Here is a 16,573-nt window from a genome sequence, read left to right on the forward strand (position 1 = left end):
GTTTTTCGGACTGACAACTCCTGGTTTTATATACGAAGCCTATTTTTCTTTTTCTAATAAATCAGATTCTGCTTTGATCCTTTGATTAATTCTTAATTTCTCCTTCATATTATTTTGTTGCTCCTTCTACTTTCTTTCAAGTATTTCAACATTTCATGTTCATTAATAAATGCATTTAACTTTATGGATTTTCCCCTGAATATATTAATATCTTTTACTGTATATTTTCATTTGTTAATGTCTAAATTATCTATAATTTCGGTTTTGATTTCCTCTTTGACTTAAATTTGTATGAATATTGCCAAGTAATGTAATTGGGTGGGAGGGAAACTTGCCTTTTCTTATTGATTTTGTGTTTTATTTCACTACAGTCAGAGAATGTGACAGTAAAAAAGGTGTAATTTTTACTTTTTCAAATATTTGTTTGACAAGAATATATATATTTTCAAGCTTACTAAGTATATACATAATTCAGACTCTCTTTATCTTGTTTTGCTCTATGTATCCTGTAAATCCAGAGGAAGATTTATTAACATTTCCATTCTAATTGCGATTTAGTCAAATTTTCTACGTATTTCTAACAATTTTACTTTAATTGTTTTGTCTATAAATATTCACAACTATTATAACATCTTCTTCATGGACTATACTTTTTTCAAAATGAAATATCCTTCCTGGCCAGGTGCGGTGGCTCATACCTGTAATCCAAGCACTTTGGGAGGCCAAGGTGGGCGGATCACCTGAGGTCAGGAGTTCAAGACCAGCCTGGCCAGCGTGGTGAAACCCCATCTCTACTAAAAACACAAAAAATGCTGGCGTGTTGGGTGCGCAGCTGTAGTCCCAGCTACTCGGCACCAGAATCACTTAAACCTGGGAGGCAGAGGTTACAGTGTGCCAAGATCCAGCCTTGGAGACAGAGTGAGACAGTCTCAAAACAAAAAAAAAAGAAAGAAAAAAAAGAAATACTCCTTATTCTAAAGAAATACCCCTTCTTATTCTAACTTTTTGCCTTAGATGCTGTTTTGTCTGATATTAATTTTACCACCTTTATTTTTTGCAGGGGGAGGTTTGTTTGCTATGTTTGTCTAGTCCATTATTTTTATTTTTAGTGTTTTTCATTTTGTTTAAATATGTCTTGTTAACAACATACCTAATTTTGGTCTTTAAAGAAATCATTTGAAAGTCGTTAATAGGAACTTTAGCATATTCACACTTACTATGGCCACTGTGTTTCCATCACATTTTAAGTTCCTGCATGGGGATCTCTCAGCATACAGGGATCCTTTGTCTAACTGGAGAGACAAGTGAGTAATGCAGATGATTTGAGCTCCTATAATGTTGGCCTTCAGAATTTGTCTAATCCAATCTTCTCTTTGACTTATGAGGAAACAGAAGGATACCAGATCATGCCATTTAATGGCAAAGCTTGAACTAGCAGCTAAATTTGAACATAAGACTGTGATATCTAACACAATTTCATGAAGATCTTGTTAGGGTCAAATTAAATCAGTTATAAGTCAGTACTGGCTTTCCTCCTTTTTGGAAAATGCATGGCATTGCTTGGCACTCAATAATGTTTAATGTCATTGCACATTTAAAAGCACGGTGTAGTCTGCTGCTTCCCAAGGAGTGACCCTGTACTGCTGAAGGCACACAAGTAAATATTTTTAGATATATTCATGTACATTGGGAAAAATATGTATTTGTTATACATATTAAGGAGTATTATGACTTAGAATAACACTAAGATAAAAGTGGGTCAATCTAAAGAAAAATATTAAAGAAATAGCACAGGTGACAGTATGAAAAATATGAAGGACAAGTTTGGGAAGTATTGGTTTCAGGATAAAAACGTTTCAGAATAAGAAAACTGGTTTGATATGCTGGATCTGCCCTTTGTGAGGATAAGATATAAAATGCCTGGTTTAGTAAGTCTTTGGCTGTATTTTCTCTAATTTATCTTGTGTTAGTCCTGTCTCCTTAATTAGATTGTAAAAACTTTCAGTGACAGAACAAAATACAGGTTGCAAAGCAATAATCACTATAATATGAGATTTTTATATTCCAGAAGAAAAGTACTCACAATGAGCCAACCACGGCATGGTTATTTCTGAACAGGATCCAATTTTTATTTTTGCAAACTCATTATAGTCATGAGCTATATTGGCACCAACACTGAATGCAGGTTTAATGATACTACAGGTTAGGCGTATAGCAAAGTCAATGGAAATGATCTTTGCCCTCTACATGATTACAATCTAAATTAGTCTCCACATGGTGCTAATTATAGGGACACTTGGCTATGCTTTTAACTAGATGTACGAATTGGCTAGTTATTTGGGTCTCAGTTTCCTCAACTGCATAACAACTGTTGTACTGGATAACCTGTGAGGTTTCTTGGCCAGGTACCTCATTTTTTTGATCACATATCACCATTATACTCACAGGACTAAATATACTAATTACCGCCCTCTATTCCCTACACATGTACATCACAACCCAACGAGGACCACTCACCCACCACATCACCAATATTAAACCCTCTTTTACACGAGAAAATATACTAATATTTATACACCTCTCCCCTATCATTCTCCTATCCCTCAACCCTAATATTATTATGTCTTTCATCAGAACATTTTGGGAGGTTGAGGCAAGAGGATGACTTGCGGTGAAGAGTTTGAGACTAGCCTGGGCAATATAGTAAGACTACATCTCTACAAAAATTAGCTGGGCATGGTGGCACATGCCTGTAGTCCTAGATGCTTTGGAGGCTAAGGGCAAGGATTGCTCAAGCCCAGGAGTTTAAGGCTGCAGTGGGCTGTGATCATGCCGTGGCACTCCAGCCTAGGCAACAGAATGAGACCTTTTCTCAAAAACAAGAAACCGAACAACCCTGTAGGTTTTCTAATAATTCCAAAGTATTATATAACTCTACTATTGGATTCCACCAAGTGAATACTGTTAATTAATTAATCAATTGATTAATGCAGTCATGCAAAGAGATATGTGCACTTACTCTGTGCCAGGCACTGTTAGAGAAACATGGTATCCACTGTTCTGAAAAAGCCCACTTAATAAATGCCTGTAAATCACTTTTTGATCTGACTAAAAAACAGTAGGGTTTATCTTAAGAAAATCATTATACTGTGTAACTGTTTGGGGGCAGAAAATAATATTAAACTATTAGCTCTCAAAATGTGACAAAACATTTGCTTCATGAGAAAAATTTTAAGTGACTTTTTTTTTCTGGAAACAAACCAAAACAATCTGAATGAGGCAATTCTGGAAATCCAGTTTGGAAACACCACCACCAGTCCACACCTGGGTCTGTCCAGCCTGTGCTAAATTCTACAGCAAGAGCCAAGTGAAAGAGGAGAGACAATCTTGGAGAGCTTTTGACTAGTGGGGGACACAAGATGTATTTGCAGTGCCCCGCACCTAAGAGCTCACTGAGCAATTTTGTGCAAATTAGGAAAAAGCGCCTCCTCCAGGCAGACAAATTACAAAATGGTGCCCCTTCAGGGCAACCAATTAGATAAAGACACCCTTCTCCAGACTGCCCTAGCAAGGGTATATCTTGGCAAGGGGGTACAGGCTGATTTCAGTCCCACTCACCCCTTCTATAGTGTGCCTTTGTGCAGAGTACAGACTACAAGACCTGTGCAGCAGGCTGCCTTATGGGGAGCAATTGAATAACAGTTCTAAACACACTGGGGGGATCCTCATGTGGCTTAAACTGTGACCCTGTGAAAAAGCAGTTTTAAAGATTTCTAACTCTACCAATCTTTTCAAACTGAGTAATGTTCTTAGTCTAAGAAGGAAGTTTCCTCACAGTGCCTGAAAAAACATGGCTTTAGAAACAAGCTGCCTATTCACATTAGGCTTTTGTCCACAGATTACTGCCATTTCAGCAATGAGACACCCAGACAGTGTGAGGGTTAAATGTTTTAAGATTCTCTTCCACTGAAGGCTGGATCTTGTTGCCTAGTGACTGCTGCGTTGCTTGCTGCTGTCACTCACCTTGTCTCCAGAGTTATCCTACTCTCATAAGGAAGGTTATGATTGGACAAAGGTGACATCATAGCAAATAAAAGAATGGCATCTCTTTGTCAAGACAGCACCAATAAGATGACTCAAGAGTTGGTAGCAAAGTGTTTCGGTTCCTTTGTTTCGTTTCTTTAACATAGAGCTAATAAATTTGATGAAACATTTTCTCCATTTCTTTCAGAACCAATAATGCAGGTATTAGTAGTGGATTTTTGCCTATAAAAATATTTTTTGACAGCATATGGATTGTCTTCACATCCATTTAATCAATCCTAGCCCAGCCAAAGCCATTCCCTGCCAAGCACTTGGTCAACACTCGAGAAGCTGAATAGATTACAGGCAGAAAATGACTAGCTGGCAGCTCATTATCACACCATTGGTTACAGAGTGGAATTTCACACAGGGCAGGTTCTTCTTGGTGCTTATCTGAGAAGTATCTAAAGTGGTTCCAAAGCATCAATTTCAAGGGCAGCCTTATAATAAGACTTCAGAGTACATACATGAGGCATCGAAAGAGTAAAAGAAAAAAAAATCGATTAAAGTTGAAAACATATCTACTTTTAAAATCAAGCAGTTGGAGAAATCTCACACATTTTTAGATAATAAACAAACATAAGTTCTTTGATTACTTTTGAATTGACTTCACACATTTTGCAGTGCTTTGAAAATCAAGCTTGATAGTCTTATTTTATTTTTAAATTTATACCATGTACTCTTGAATATTTCAGCTATTGAAGATATTAGTTATGCAACTGCAGTGTTGGTTGCAGGTTCATTATTGCCAAGCTGCTATATTAAATCATCTGTTAAATGCTTTCTTTTCTTGGTAAATATTCAGAATACAGCATAGCCACAGCTGCTATAATTGAATAATTGCTTCCAATTAATGCTCTATTTCAAAAGCTGCAACTCCATATAAAGCTTATAGTTGAGTTGTAACAAAGGCAAATTCCCAAGGGAAACAGAAGAGAGTGAGAATTCCTTTCTGCAATTCTACTAGAAAGCAATTAGAGAGAGAGAGAGAGAATACTAATGAATTATATATGGCCATGCTTTTACCTCCGCTGATAAAGAGCCTGTAGTATATCAGCTGAAATGTGTCAGTACACCATTGCCTCTTCCAACAGCTGGCTGAAAGTATTTCAACATTGCAATTTCTCATTTGAATAATCAACGATTGTTCTTAAAGTGGATTAAAGCTGACCATACATTTCCTGGGGAAAATTCATTTAAAAGAAGGGAAAGATAGTAGTTACACAGAATCAAATTACAAGGAAACACAGAATTATCATCAAATATTTTATTCGAGAAAAAATTTATATTTTAAAATATAAAAATTCAGAATGGTGTGCAAGTGAAGGCAGAAAGTGGGTGGGAGTCCTTTAAATTAAATCAATATGATGTGAGGGGAAGTTTTCCTACTGAAAACTTCCTACTGCTTCTTGTTCATTTGACTAGAAAGACACCAAAACATGTGAGTTCTTAAAGTGTGTGCTGGCTGGCAGTTACTTGAAAGATTAGTAAGTGTTTCAGCTAAATTATGTTGTTGTAGAATTGATAGTATTATAATTTGATCAAGATTCAGCTTTTTACTTACTTTTACTCTACTTATTAAGAGATGCAATACTGTAAGCAAGACCTCAAGAGAATGTTTGAATTGCTTAATGAAATCTATCAGATAGGCTAATTATAATGTTACTCTTCTCTGTTCCCTTAATGTCCTAAAAAACTTGGATGGTTTAGTTCCAATTACATTTAAAAGCAGTAAGTATATATTTTAATATACTTTTCAATAATGTAGGCTGACCTTTATACAAATGAGAATAGGTAAGATTTTACCCTATAAAACCATTTGTTAATAAAGTAATCTTTGGGAGGCCAGGGCAGGAGGATCGCTTGAGGCTAGGAGTTCAAGACCAGCCTGGACAACACAGTGAGATACCATCTCTACAAAATAAAAAAGAAAATAAAAAAGAAATTAGCAGGGCATGGCAATGCATGCCTGTAGGCCTAACTACTCAGGAGACTGAGGTGGGAGGATTGTATGAACTCAGGAGTGTGAGGTTACAGTAAACTATGATCGTGCCCCTGAACTCCAGCCTGGGTGACAGGGCAAGACCCTATCTCTAAAAAAAATAAGTAAATAATTAAATAAGGTGCAGTAATATGGATACCAGTTTAGAGAAACAACTCCTTCTTTCTTAACTTCCTGGATTATATGTTTCGTGATGTAGGAGTTATTTTGGCTTGAAGGGTAACTGTAACAGCTTATAGTACATAGGATATACTGTTTTGTCAGAAGGTATTTGATCAAGATTTTGTATTTAAGATTTGCTATGAGCAATCTTAGAATCTCATGACACAATAGTGACTCTTTGAAATGTACATTTGGTTCCTTGCTCCCCTGATCTTAAATTCTAAGTTCTTACCACAGCCCCTGCAGAGGTCCACACATGACATGGTCCCTGGAACCTGAATGTTTCTCAGTTGTTATCTCCTACCAGTCTTTCCTTCGCAGTTTCCTCTGGGTACAGTAGCTCCTACTCTTGCAGTTCCTGTGAACACATCAAAGGGCTGCATTTCCTTTACCTTCCCTGGTTCCTGCCTAGAGGTTCCTCCTCTAGATACTGGCAGACAGGCTTCTGCACATCATTCTGTTCCCTGCTCTGCTCAGATGCCCAACTCATCTAAAATAGCAACTGTCACCGTGATTCTACTTCCTTTTCCTCACCTTATTTTTCTTCATAGCATTTATGACTTCTGATATTTTATTTCAATTTCTTATTTTGTCTATTATCCTCCCACTAGAATATAAGCTCCACGAGGGCAGAGACTTGTCTGTTTTGTTCACTACCAACTGCCAAGGCCCAATACAGTGGTGGGGCTTTAATAAGTGCTTCGTGTGCTAGGCGTGGTGGCTCACGCCTGTAATCCCAGCACTTTGGGAGCCAAGGCAGGCAGATCACCTGAGGTCAGGAATTCGAGACCAGTTTGACCAACATGGAGAAACCTTGTCTCTACTAAAAATACAAGAAAACTAGCCGGGCGTGGTGGTGTATTCCTGTAATCCCAGCTACTTGGGAAGCTGAGGCGGGAGAATTGCTTGAACCTGGGAGGCAGGAGGTTGTGGTGAGCCAAGCAAGATCGCACCATCGCACTCCAGCCTGGGCAACAAGAGTGAAACTCCATCTCAAAAAGAAAAAAAAAAGTGCTTCGTGTTCTGGCCGGGTGCGGTAGCTTATGCCTATAATCCCAGTGCTTTGGGAGGCCGAGGCAGGTGGATCACTTGAGGCCAGGAGTTCGAGACCAGCCTGGCCAAAATAGAGAAACCCTGTCTATACTAAAAATACAAAAAACAAACGAACAAACAAACAAAAAAAAACACACAAAGCAAGCAAGCCAGGCATGGTGGTGTGTGCCTGTAGTCTCAGCTACCTGGGAGGCTGAGGCATGAGAATTGCTTGAATATGGGAAGTGGAGGTTGCAGTGAGCCAACACTGCACCACTGCACTCAGCCTGGGTGACAGAGGGAGACCCCATCTCAACAACAACAACAAAAGCGCTTCCTGCTGATTTGTTTAGCAAATTAATCAGTGGCCAAACTTGTTCTCATGCTTGTATATTCCTATAACCCAGAGGCGGTAAAGCCTGGTAATTAAGGCACAAATTCTGGAATCAGACTTGTTTTTTTTAATCATTTACTAACTAGTGTAACCATGGGCAATTGAAACTCCTCCAGTCTGCGTTTCTTCATCTATAAATGGTAACATTTACCTCATTAACTTCATAGTGTCAATGTGAGGATTAAATGAAATAACAAACAATATATAAATTCTTGGCTTGGTGATTGCCCTGCTTGGCAAGTGGCAAGTGGTAAATAATCAGTAAGTAGTACTTATTCTTCCATTCCATTCCATGTATTCTCTTTTTTTTTGGAGTTGGAGTCTCTCTCTCTCACCCAGGCTGGAGTGCTGTGACATGATCTCAGCTCACTGCAACCTCCATCTCTCAGATTCAAGCGATTCTCCTGCCTCAGCCTCCCGAGTAGCTGGGACTACAGGTGCCTGCCACCATGCCTGGCTAATTTTTGTATTTTTGGTAGAGATGGGATTTCACCATGTTGGCTGGGCTGGTTTCAAACTCCTGACTTCAGGTGATCCTTCTGCCTTGACCTTTCAAAGTGGTGGGATTACAGGCGTGAGCCACTACACCCAGCCTACATTCCATTAATATTCTTAATGAAGTTTTTTTTTAAAAAGGCCATTAAACTTCTAGTGACTGATTCCCCACATCCACCCAACCCTCCTCACCTTTTAATATTTCTTTCTTTTTCTTATTTATTTATTTATTGAGACGGAGGGTTGTCCCCCAGGCTGGAGTGCAATGGCACGATCTTGGCTCACCACAGCCTCTGCTTCCCAGGTTAAAGCAATTCTCCTGCCTCAGCCTCCCAAGTAGCTGGGATTACAGGTGCACGCCACCACGCCCAGGTAAGTTTTGTATTTTTCGTAGAGATGGAGTATCGCCCTGTCGGCCAGGCTGCTCTTCAACTTCTGACCTCAGGTGATCCACCCACCTCGGCCTCCCAAAATGCTGGGATTACAGGTGTGAGCCATCGCACCCAGCCACGTTTTAATCCATCTCTTTTCTACATGGGAGTCATTAGTATGACTTGAAAGTTTTTTTATTCAACCATCAGCTCTGAAAGTAATAGAAATTGTCCAATTTATTTCAATTTTTCATGTTAATAGCAAATTTGTATTATTTCTCTTACTCTACAGGTCAAGCAGGACAAATTGTTTTTGTTTTGCAGACACTGAATTAGAATACCAAGAAGCTCTTCTCTTTTCCCTTCTGCTGTATGTGCATGATTGTTAATGCTCCACACCCAAGCCTGGGTCCTAGGCAATCACTGATCTGCTCTCTGTCACTGTAGAGAGGATTAGATTTGTCTTTTTAAAAATTTCATGTTAATGGAATCACATATGTGTGTTCTTTTGAGATTGGTTTCATATACATTGTATCAGCAGTTTGTTTCTTTTTATTTCTGAAAAAAAATTAAAAGTTTTTTGTTCCATTGTAAGAATTCAGCATTATGTGTTTATTCACCTTTCCTTTTTTTTTTTTTTTTAATTGTTATTTTGTTTTGTTTTGAGATGGGGTCTCAGTATGTAGCCCAGGCTGGAGTGCAGTGGTGTGATCACGGCTCACTACATCCTTTGTCTCCTGAGTAGCTGGGACTATAGGTACACAACCAGTATGTCTGGCTAATTTTTAATTTGTGTGTGTGTGTGTGTGTGCTATCTAATAAATCTTTGCCTGCCTCAAAATCAGAAGGATTTTCTCTTATGTTTTCTTCTAAAAGTGTTACACTGTTAGCTTTTTTTTTTACATATATGTCTGTGATTGATTTCAAACAAATGTTTATGTATGGTGAGAGGTAGGGGTCAAGGCTCATTGTTGATATATATCTAATTGTTCTAGCACCATTTGTTGAAAAAAAAATTATCCTTAATCCTTTGAGTTAACTTGGTACTTGTCAAAAAACAGTTGCTTATGTATATGTGAGTTTTTATTTTCTGAACTATTCTGTTCCATTGATCTATATATTTAGATTTATGCCAATACCATACAGTTTGGTTTTTGTAGCTTTATAGCAAATTTTAAAGTCAGGTAGTATAAGTCATCCAATTTTGTTTTCCTTTTTTCCAAAAAATTTTTGGCTATTCTGTCATTTGCATTTCTATACAAATTTTAAAATCAGCTTGCCAATTTCTTAAAAAAAAAAAAAAAGCCAGCTAGGATCTTGATTGAGATTGAATTGAATGTATAGATCAATTTGGAAAGAATTGACATCTTGACAATATTTAAGTCTTTGAATCCATGGACACAGTGTTTATCTGTCCATTGATTTAAATCTTTTAAAGTTTTGTCAGCAATGTTTTGTGGTTTTCATTCATTGTACATGTGTTGCACATATTTTGTTAAATTTATCCCTTTGTATTTCATTTTTTGTATGTTACTGTTAATGGTATTGCTTCTTAAATTTTAATTTTCCAAAAGTTTGTTGCTAATATAAATACAATTGATTTTTAAAACACTGACCTAGTATCTTGTGGCATTACTAAATGTACTTATTAGTTCTAATAGCCTTTTATAGATTCCTTAGGAATTTTTACATACATAATCATGGTGCCTGTAAATAAAGATGGTTCTATTTCTTCCTTTCCATGCTGTATGCCTTTTATTTTCCCTCCTGCTTCTCTTTTTCCCCCTCTTCCTCCTTCTTTTTTAGTTTTTGACCTTATTGCAGTGGCAAAGACCTCCAGAACAATATTGAAAAGAAGGGATGAGTATGGACATACTCGGCTGGTCCATTATTGGGAGAAGGAGGAGTCAGTCTCTCACCATTCAGTATAATGTTTACTGTAGATTTTCAATAGATGGCTTTTATCAGGCAGAAGAATGTCCAGAACCGCGAAGGGTGTGAACTTTTATATTACTTTCAAGCTAACAGGCTAGCCTGCAATAGTTTCATGGATGCTGGCGAGAAACATCAGACTTCTGGGTCAAAGACCAAAGAATTTATTATAGCTCAGCAAGCAACATCAGCTTCATGATCACATTGGTTCTCATCACTCCTTTGGGGCTATGCGGAGTAGCCCACTTGGAGGCTGCTTAGGAAATCCAAATTTTTACAAAGGGTACAAGCAAACTTGTCCAGCCTTTGCCCCAGAGGAAGCCATTATCTTTATGATACTGGACAGCAAACAAACTTGTCATCTGCTCTGGAGAGAGATACTGTATCTACTTTTCATGGCTGTTCTCTATACAAACATCCTTGAAAAGATAGTCTGGAAAAAAAAACTACTGCCAGTGCCTCTATTTGCAAGACATGAAAAAATGTGACACTCTCCTTTGCACTCATTAGGATGATTATTATGAAAATAAAACACATAAAAACAGAAATTAAGTGTTAGAGAGGATATGGAGAAAGTAGAACACTTGTGCATTGCTGGTGGGAATATAAAGGGTTTAACTGCTGTGGAAAGCAGTTTGGCAGTTGCTCAGAAAGTTAGACACAGAATTCCCATATGATCCAGCAATTCTACTTCTAGATAGATCCCCAACAAATTGAAAGCAGGGACTCCAACAGTCACTTATACATCAATGTTAATAGCAGCATTATTCACAAGAGACAAGAGGTGAAAACAACCCAAATGTTCATCAACAGAAGAATGGATGAACAAAATACATTGTATACAAACAATGGTGTTTTATTTAGCCTTAAAAAGAAATAAAATTTTGACACATGCTACCACATAGATGAATCCTGAAAATTTTATGCCAAGTGAAAATGAGCCAGACACAAAAGGGAAATTATTGCTGATTGATTGCATGTACAATGAGGTACATAGAATAGGCACACTCATGGAGACAAACAGTAAAAAGAGGTTACAGGGGTGGGGCAGGGAATGGAGAGTTACTGTTTAATGAATATAGTTTCTGTCTGGGATGATGAAAATGTTCTGGAAATGGAAATTGGTGATGGTTGCATCACATCATGAATGTACTTAATATTACTGAATTGTATGCTTCAAGATGATTAAAATTTTATGTTACATATTTTGCTAGAATTAAAACATTGCAAAAAAAAAAAAAGACATCCATAGAAAATTGTCTTCCAATAAAAACACTTTCTTTAATTTCTGGTTTGGTTAGAATTTTTGTTATGAATGATACTGAATTTTGTTAAAAGCTTTTCTATCTATTGAAATGATCATATTTTTTATTTTGCCGAGACCAACTTGGTTGTGGAGACCCTAACCCAGTGGCACTAGAGGAATTAAAGACACACACACAGAAATATAGCTTGTGGAGGGGGAAATCAGGGGTCTCACAGCCTTCAGAGCTGGGAGCCCTGAACAGAGATTTGCTCACATGTTTATTGACAGCAAGCCAGTAATAAGCATTGTTTCTATAGATTACAGATTAACTAAAAGCATTTCTTAGGGGAAATAAAGGGATGGGCAAAACAAAGGGATGGGTCTGGCTAGTTATCTGCAGCAGGAACATGTCCTTAAGGCACAGATCATTCATTCTATTGTTTGTGGTTCAGGAATGCCTTTAAGTGGTTTTCTGCCTTAGGTGGGTCAGGTTTTTCTTGCCCTCATTCTGGTAAATCCACAACCTTCAGCGTGGGCATCACGGCCATCACGAACATATCATAGTGCTGCAGAGATTTTGTTTATGGCCAGTTTTGGGGGCCTGTTCCCAACATGCCTCCCTTTTTTGTTTTGCAAAGTGATAAAAGCAAAGGCAGCTTTGTCACGGTGAGCTACTTCTCACAGGAGTCAGGATCCGCATCTGCAGGCTATACAAAGATAAACAACACAGATTAATAACACAATCATTATTGAAATCACAGAGCTTCCAAGTGTTTTTATGCATTTTAATGGGTTACTAGCTGCTAATCTGTCTGCAGCTCCTTCAAGCACTCCAGTTCCTGGCATTAAGGTCAGGTGTGCCTGGGATGCTTTAAATATTAGTTTTTTAAAAAATTATGCAATATCCAAAGACAAGTGTCCTTCTAGATGCTCTTTTATTCTTTCCCAAATTTTGATCTTATTAAGAGTTTCCACAAATCCTCATGTTTAGCTCCTACAGCAGGCCATACCATTTGAGGTTGAGGTGCCACTATAATGCCATGTTTCCAGATAATAGGAACTCTTGCCATACTTCTTACCATTTCTACCATGTCTACCATCTGACCATTTTGTTCAGACCAGCTGAACATAGTGTGGCCATGGCATGCAGACTGAGTGGTGCAACTTCAGATAAACATCCCCTTAGGGGACAAATCTATAATGATTCCATAGGAATCACTGAGCAGAAACTCTGCCTGTTCTGCAGTGCAGTCTTCCTAAACAAGTATGTTCATTTTGTCTGGCCAGGTCCAATTCTGTTTACAAATAGGTTTTTGAGGGCGGTATGCCTCAATTATAGGAACAGATTTATTATGGTAAATAATGAGATCAGAAAGCATGTGTAAATGTGTCATAGAGTGAGGCATTATTGCCAGCCAAGACTGATAAATATGCCCAATAAGTATAACTGTTCTCTGTGTCAGCCTTTGCTGAAGGAATACTCACAGCAATGGTGATCACCGCTATCATAGCTATCATTAAATTACTCGTTGTGACTGGTTGTCCAGTTTTCCTCAGGTTTTCTTCCACCATCTGTGACAGCTTCTTGATCTGTCCCCAAGTAGGTGGCTGTGTTGAATGGGTGTTGCTTGTGACAGTTGGGGTCCTCCTCAGCATCAGTCTTGACATGGCCGCAACCGGGGGGTCCTCAGGATCCTCCTGGAATCTCTTCCTCGGCATCTGGCTCATGATAAGTCTTCAGCTGTCTTGATGCTATCCACATCAGCTGCACAAGCATAACCTCTATCCCAAGTTATTATTTTACTTATTTCCCAACTTTTTGTTATTGGATCTCTCCACCAAACCAGTTGTTCTGCTTCTGTCTTTGCAGCTGGTTTCTGTAGATGTTGTTCAGCTGCTGATAACATCTGGCTTTTAGGCATGCTCAAAAAATTTAAAGTGAATAATGCTAGATTCAACTGTGTATGGGCTGTCCCATAATCCCTATTTCCCCCTTTCTGTTTTTGCAACTGCTGTTTCAGGGAGAGATTCATTTGTTCTACAATGACTTGTTCTTGAGAATTATATGGGATGCCAGTAATGTGTTAATATTCTTTACCATTACTAGACCAATGTGTAAAAACATTCTCAGCACCCTCAATTGGTTTAAATTTAGTTATTCTAGGGAGGATCCAATCAGTTAATTTCAAAAATAGAAACAGTTTCATTTTAGGAAAATGATTATCAAGAATACACACAAATCAACTAAATGGGTTTGCCAAGCAAGACTATTTATAAAAGCTTGCTGTATTTGTGCCTTCATGAGAGGGACAATAATTTTTCCAGGATCATATCCATGTAATTTAACAATCTGAGTTCTCCCATTTCCTATCCTAGTAGTGATTTGATCCAAATAAGGAGTTAGAGTCTGTGAATTAGTATGTGAAAGAAAAAGCCATTCTACTAAGTCCTGCTCTTGGACAATAACACCAGCAGGTGAATGCTGAATTGGAAAAATTAGCAAATCTAGAGTCTTCTCTGGATCTATTCTATTTATTTGAGCCTTATGGACTTGCTTTTCAAGCAAAGGTAACTCTGTCTCAGCTTCTTTTGTTAATTGCCAGGGCTAGTGAGACTAGGATCTCCTCTAAGGATAGAAAAGAGATTACTCATGGCATAGGTAGGAATGCTAGAGCAGGTCGTATCCAATTAATGTCTCCTAGTAATTTTTGAAAGTCATTTAATGTTTTCAATTGATCCCTATGTATGGTTACTTTCTGTGGCACTACTGTAGTGTCATTTACTAAGGTCCCCAAGTAGGAGTAAGGAGTAGTAGTCTGAATTTTGTCAGGAGCTATAATTAAACCAGTGCAAGAAATTGAATTTTGCAAGTGATCATAACATTGGAGTAATATTTCTCGAGTAGGGGCAGCACAAATTATATCGTCCATATAATGAATAATGTAACACTGTGAAAATTTTTTACAAGTAGGTTCAATTGCTTGCCCCACATACGTCTGGCAAATTGTTGGACTGTTTAATGTGCCTTGTGGCAACACTTCCCAATGAAAATGCTTAGCAGGCTGCAGGTTGTTTACTGCAGGAATTGTAAGTGCAAACCATTCACAGTCTGCTCAGCTAAGGGGATAGTAAAGAAACAGACTTTTAAATCTACAATGATTAAAGGCCAATTTTTTGGAATCAGAGCAGGAGGAGGCAATCCTGGCTGTAATGTCCCCATAGGTTGTATAACTGAATTATTGGCTCTAAGATCTGTCAACATTCTCCATTTACCTGGTTTTTTCTTAATTACGAAAAGCAGAGAATTCCAAGGGGAAAATGTTGGAGCTATGTGTCCTTTTTCTAATTGTTCAGTAATGAAGTCTTCTAAAGCCTCCAGTTTATCTTTACTTAGCAGCCATTGTTCTATCCAAATTGGCTTATCTGTCAACTATTTTAAAGGTATAGGTTCTGGAGGCTTAACTATGGACACCATAAAAAATGATATCATAAACCTTGGTGGGAATTTTGTCTTTCCGCTTGAAGCAGTTCCTTCAAATCTTGCAAATTTTTTCCTAGTCCCATACCAGGGACATACCCCATTTCATGCATCATATGTTGACTTTGAGGGCTATATAATTGTTCTGGAATTAGAACTTGTGTTCCCCATTGTTGTAATAAATCACTCTCCCATAAATTTATAGGTATAGAAGTTACAATTGGTTGAATAGTCCCAGGTTGTCCACTGGGCCCTTCACAACGCAAAATATAACTACTTTGATATTCTTCAGGGGCTTTACCAGCTCTAACTATGTTAAAATGAGCAGGTTGAATTGGCCAGTGGATGGCCAGTGCTGCAGAGAAATGGTTAAAATGTCTGCTCCTGTATCTACCAAACCTTTAAATTTCTTTCCCTGATTAGTTATTTCACAGGTAGGACATTTATCAGTAATTTGATTTACCCAATAAACTGCTTTGCCTTGGTTATTTGTGCTTCCAAATCCTCCTGTTCATTTAATTTCACTTTTCCCCATTTCCACATACGGCATAATCAGGAGCTGTGCTATATGCTCTCCTGGCTCTGCTTTCCAGGGAACAGAAGTAGATATAGCAATGTCAATTTCCCCATTGTAATTTGAATCAATGCCTCCTGTATGTATTTGTACTCCTTTTAAATGTAAACTAGACTTTCCTAGAAGTAATCCTATCATACCCACTGGCGAGGGTCCATAGACTCCTGATGGGACCTTTTGCAGGGATTCTCCAGGCAAAAGGCTCACAGCTTTCATGTAGCATAAAGCTACTGCAGCACTACCGGCTGTGGCAGGGGACAGACATTGTACAGGGGTGAGGGAATCACCTGAGCCGGTAATGCCCTGGTTTGGAATAGGGCCTGGGACAGGCCCCCCATGACATTTCCTGAAATGAGGTTCCCATCTTTATCAAATTTAGAATGACACCGATTAGCCCAATGTTTTGCTTTTTTACATTTTGGATATACTTCAGGCTCAGCAGTTTTCTTTTTTCCCCTATCTGGTAGCCTGACTCACTGATTTTTTTCTACATTTTTTAGCATGACCATGCTTCCCACAGTTAAAACAGTTAAAAGCTCCAGGAAACGATGTATTTCCTTTATCCATTCTCAGTCCTGCCATTGCCTGGGCTAGCAGAGCAGCCTGATGCAGATACCGTCACAGGCCTTGATATAATCAACTAAATGTGCTTTCCCTCTAATAGGTCGCAGAGCAGCCTGGCAATCGGGATTAGCATTGTTGAAAGCTAATAACCGCAACACTATATCCTGAGCAGCCAAATCTGCAATCTGCAATCACCTTTAGTTTAGTTTAGTTTAGTTTTGTTTTTTGAGATGGAGTCTC

This window comes from Colobus angolensis, unplaced genomic scaffold (genome assembly GCF_000951035.1).
Source record: "Colobus angolensis palliatus isolate OR3802 unplaced genomic scaffold, Cang.pa_1.0 Scaffold15, whole genome shotgun sequence".
Classification (NCBI taxonomy): Eukaryota; Metazoa; Chordata; class Mammalia; order Primates; family Cercopithecidae; genus Colobus; species Colobus angolensis.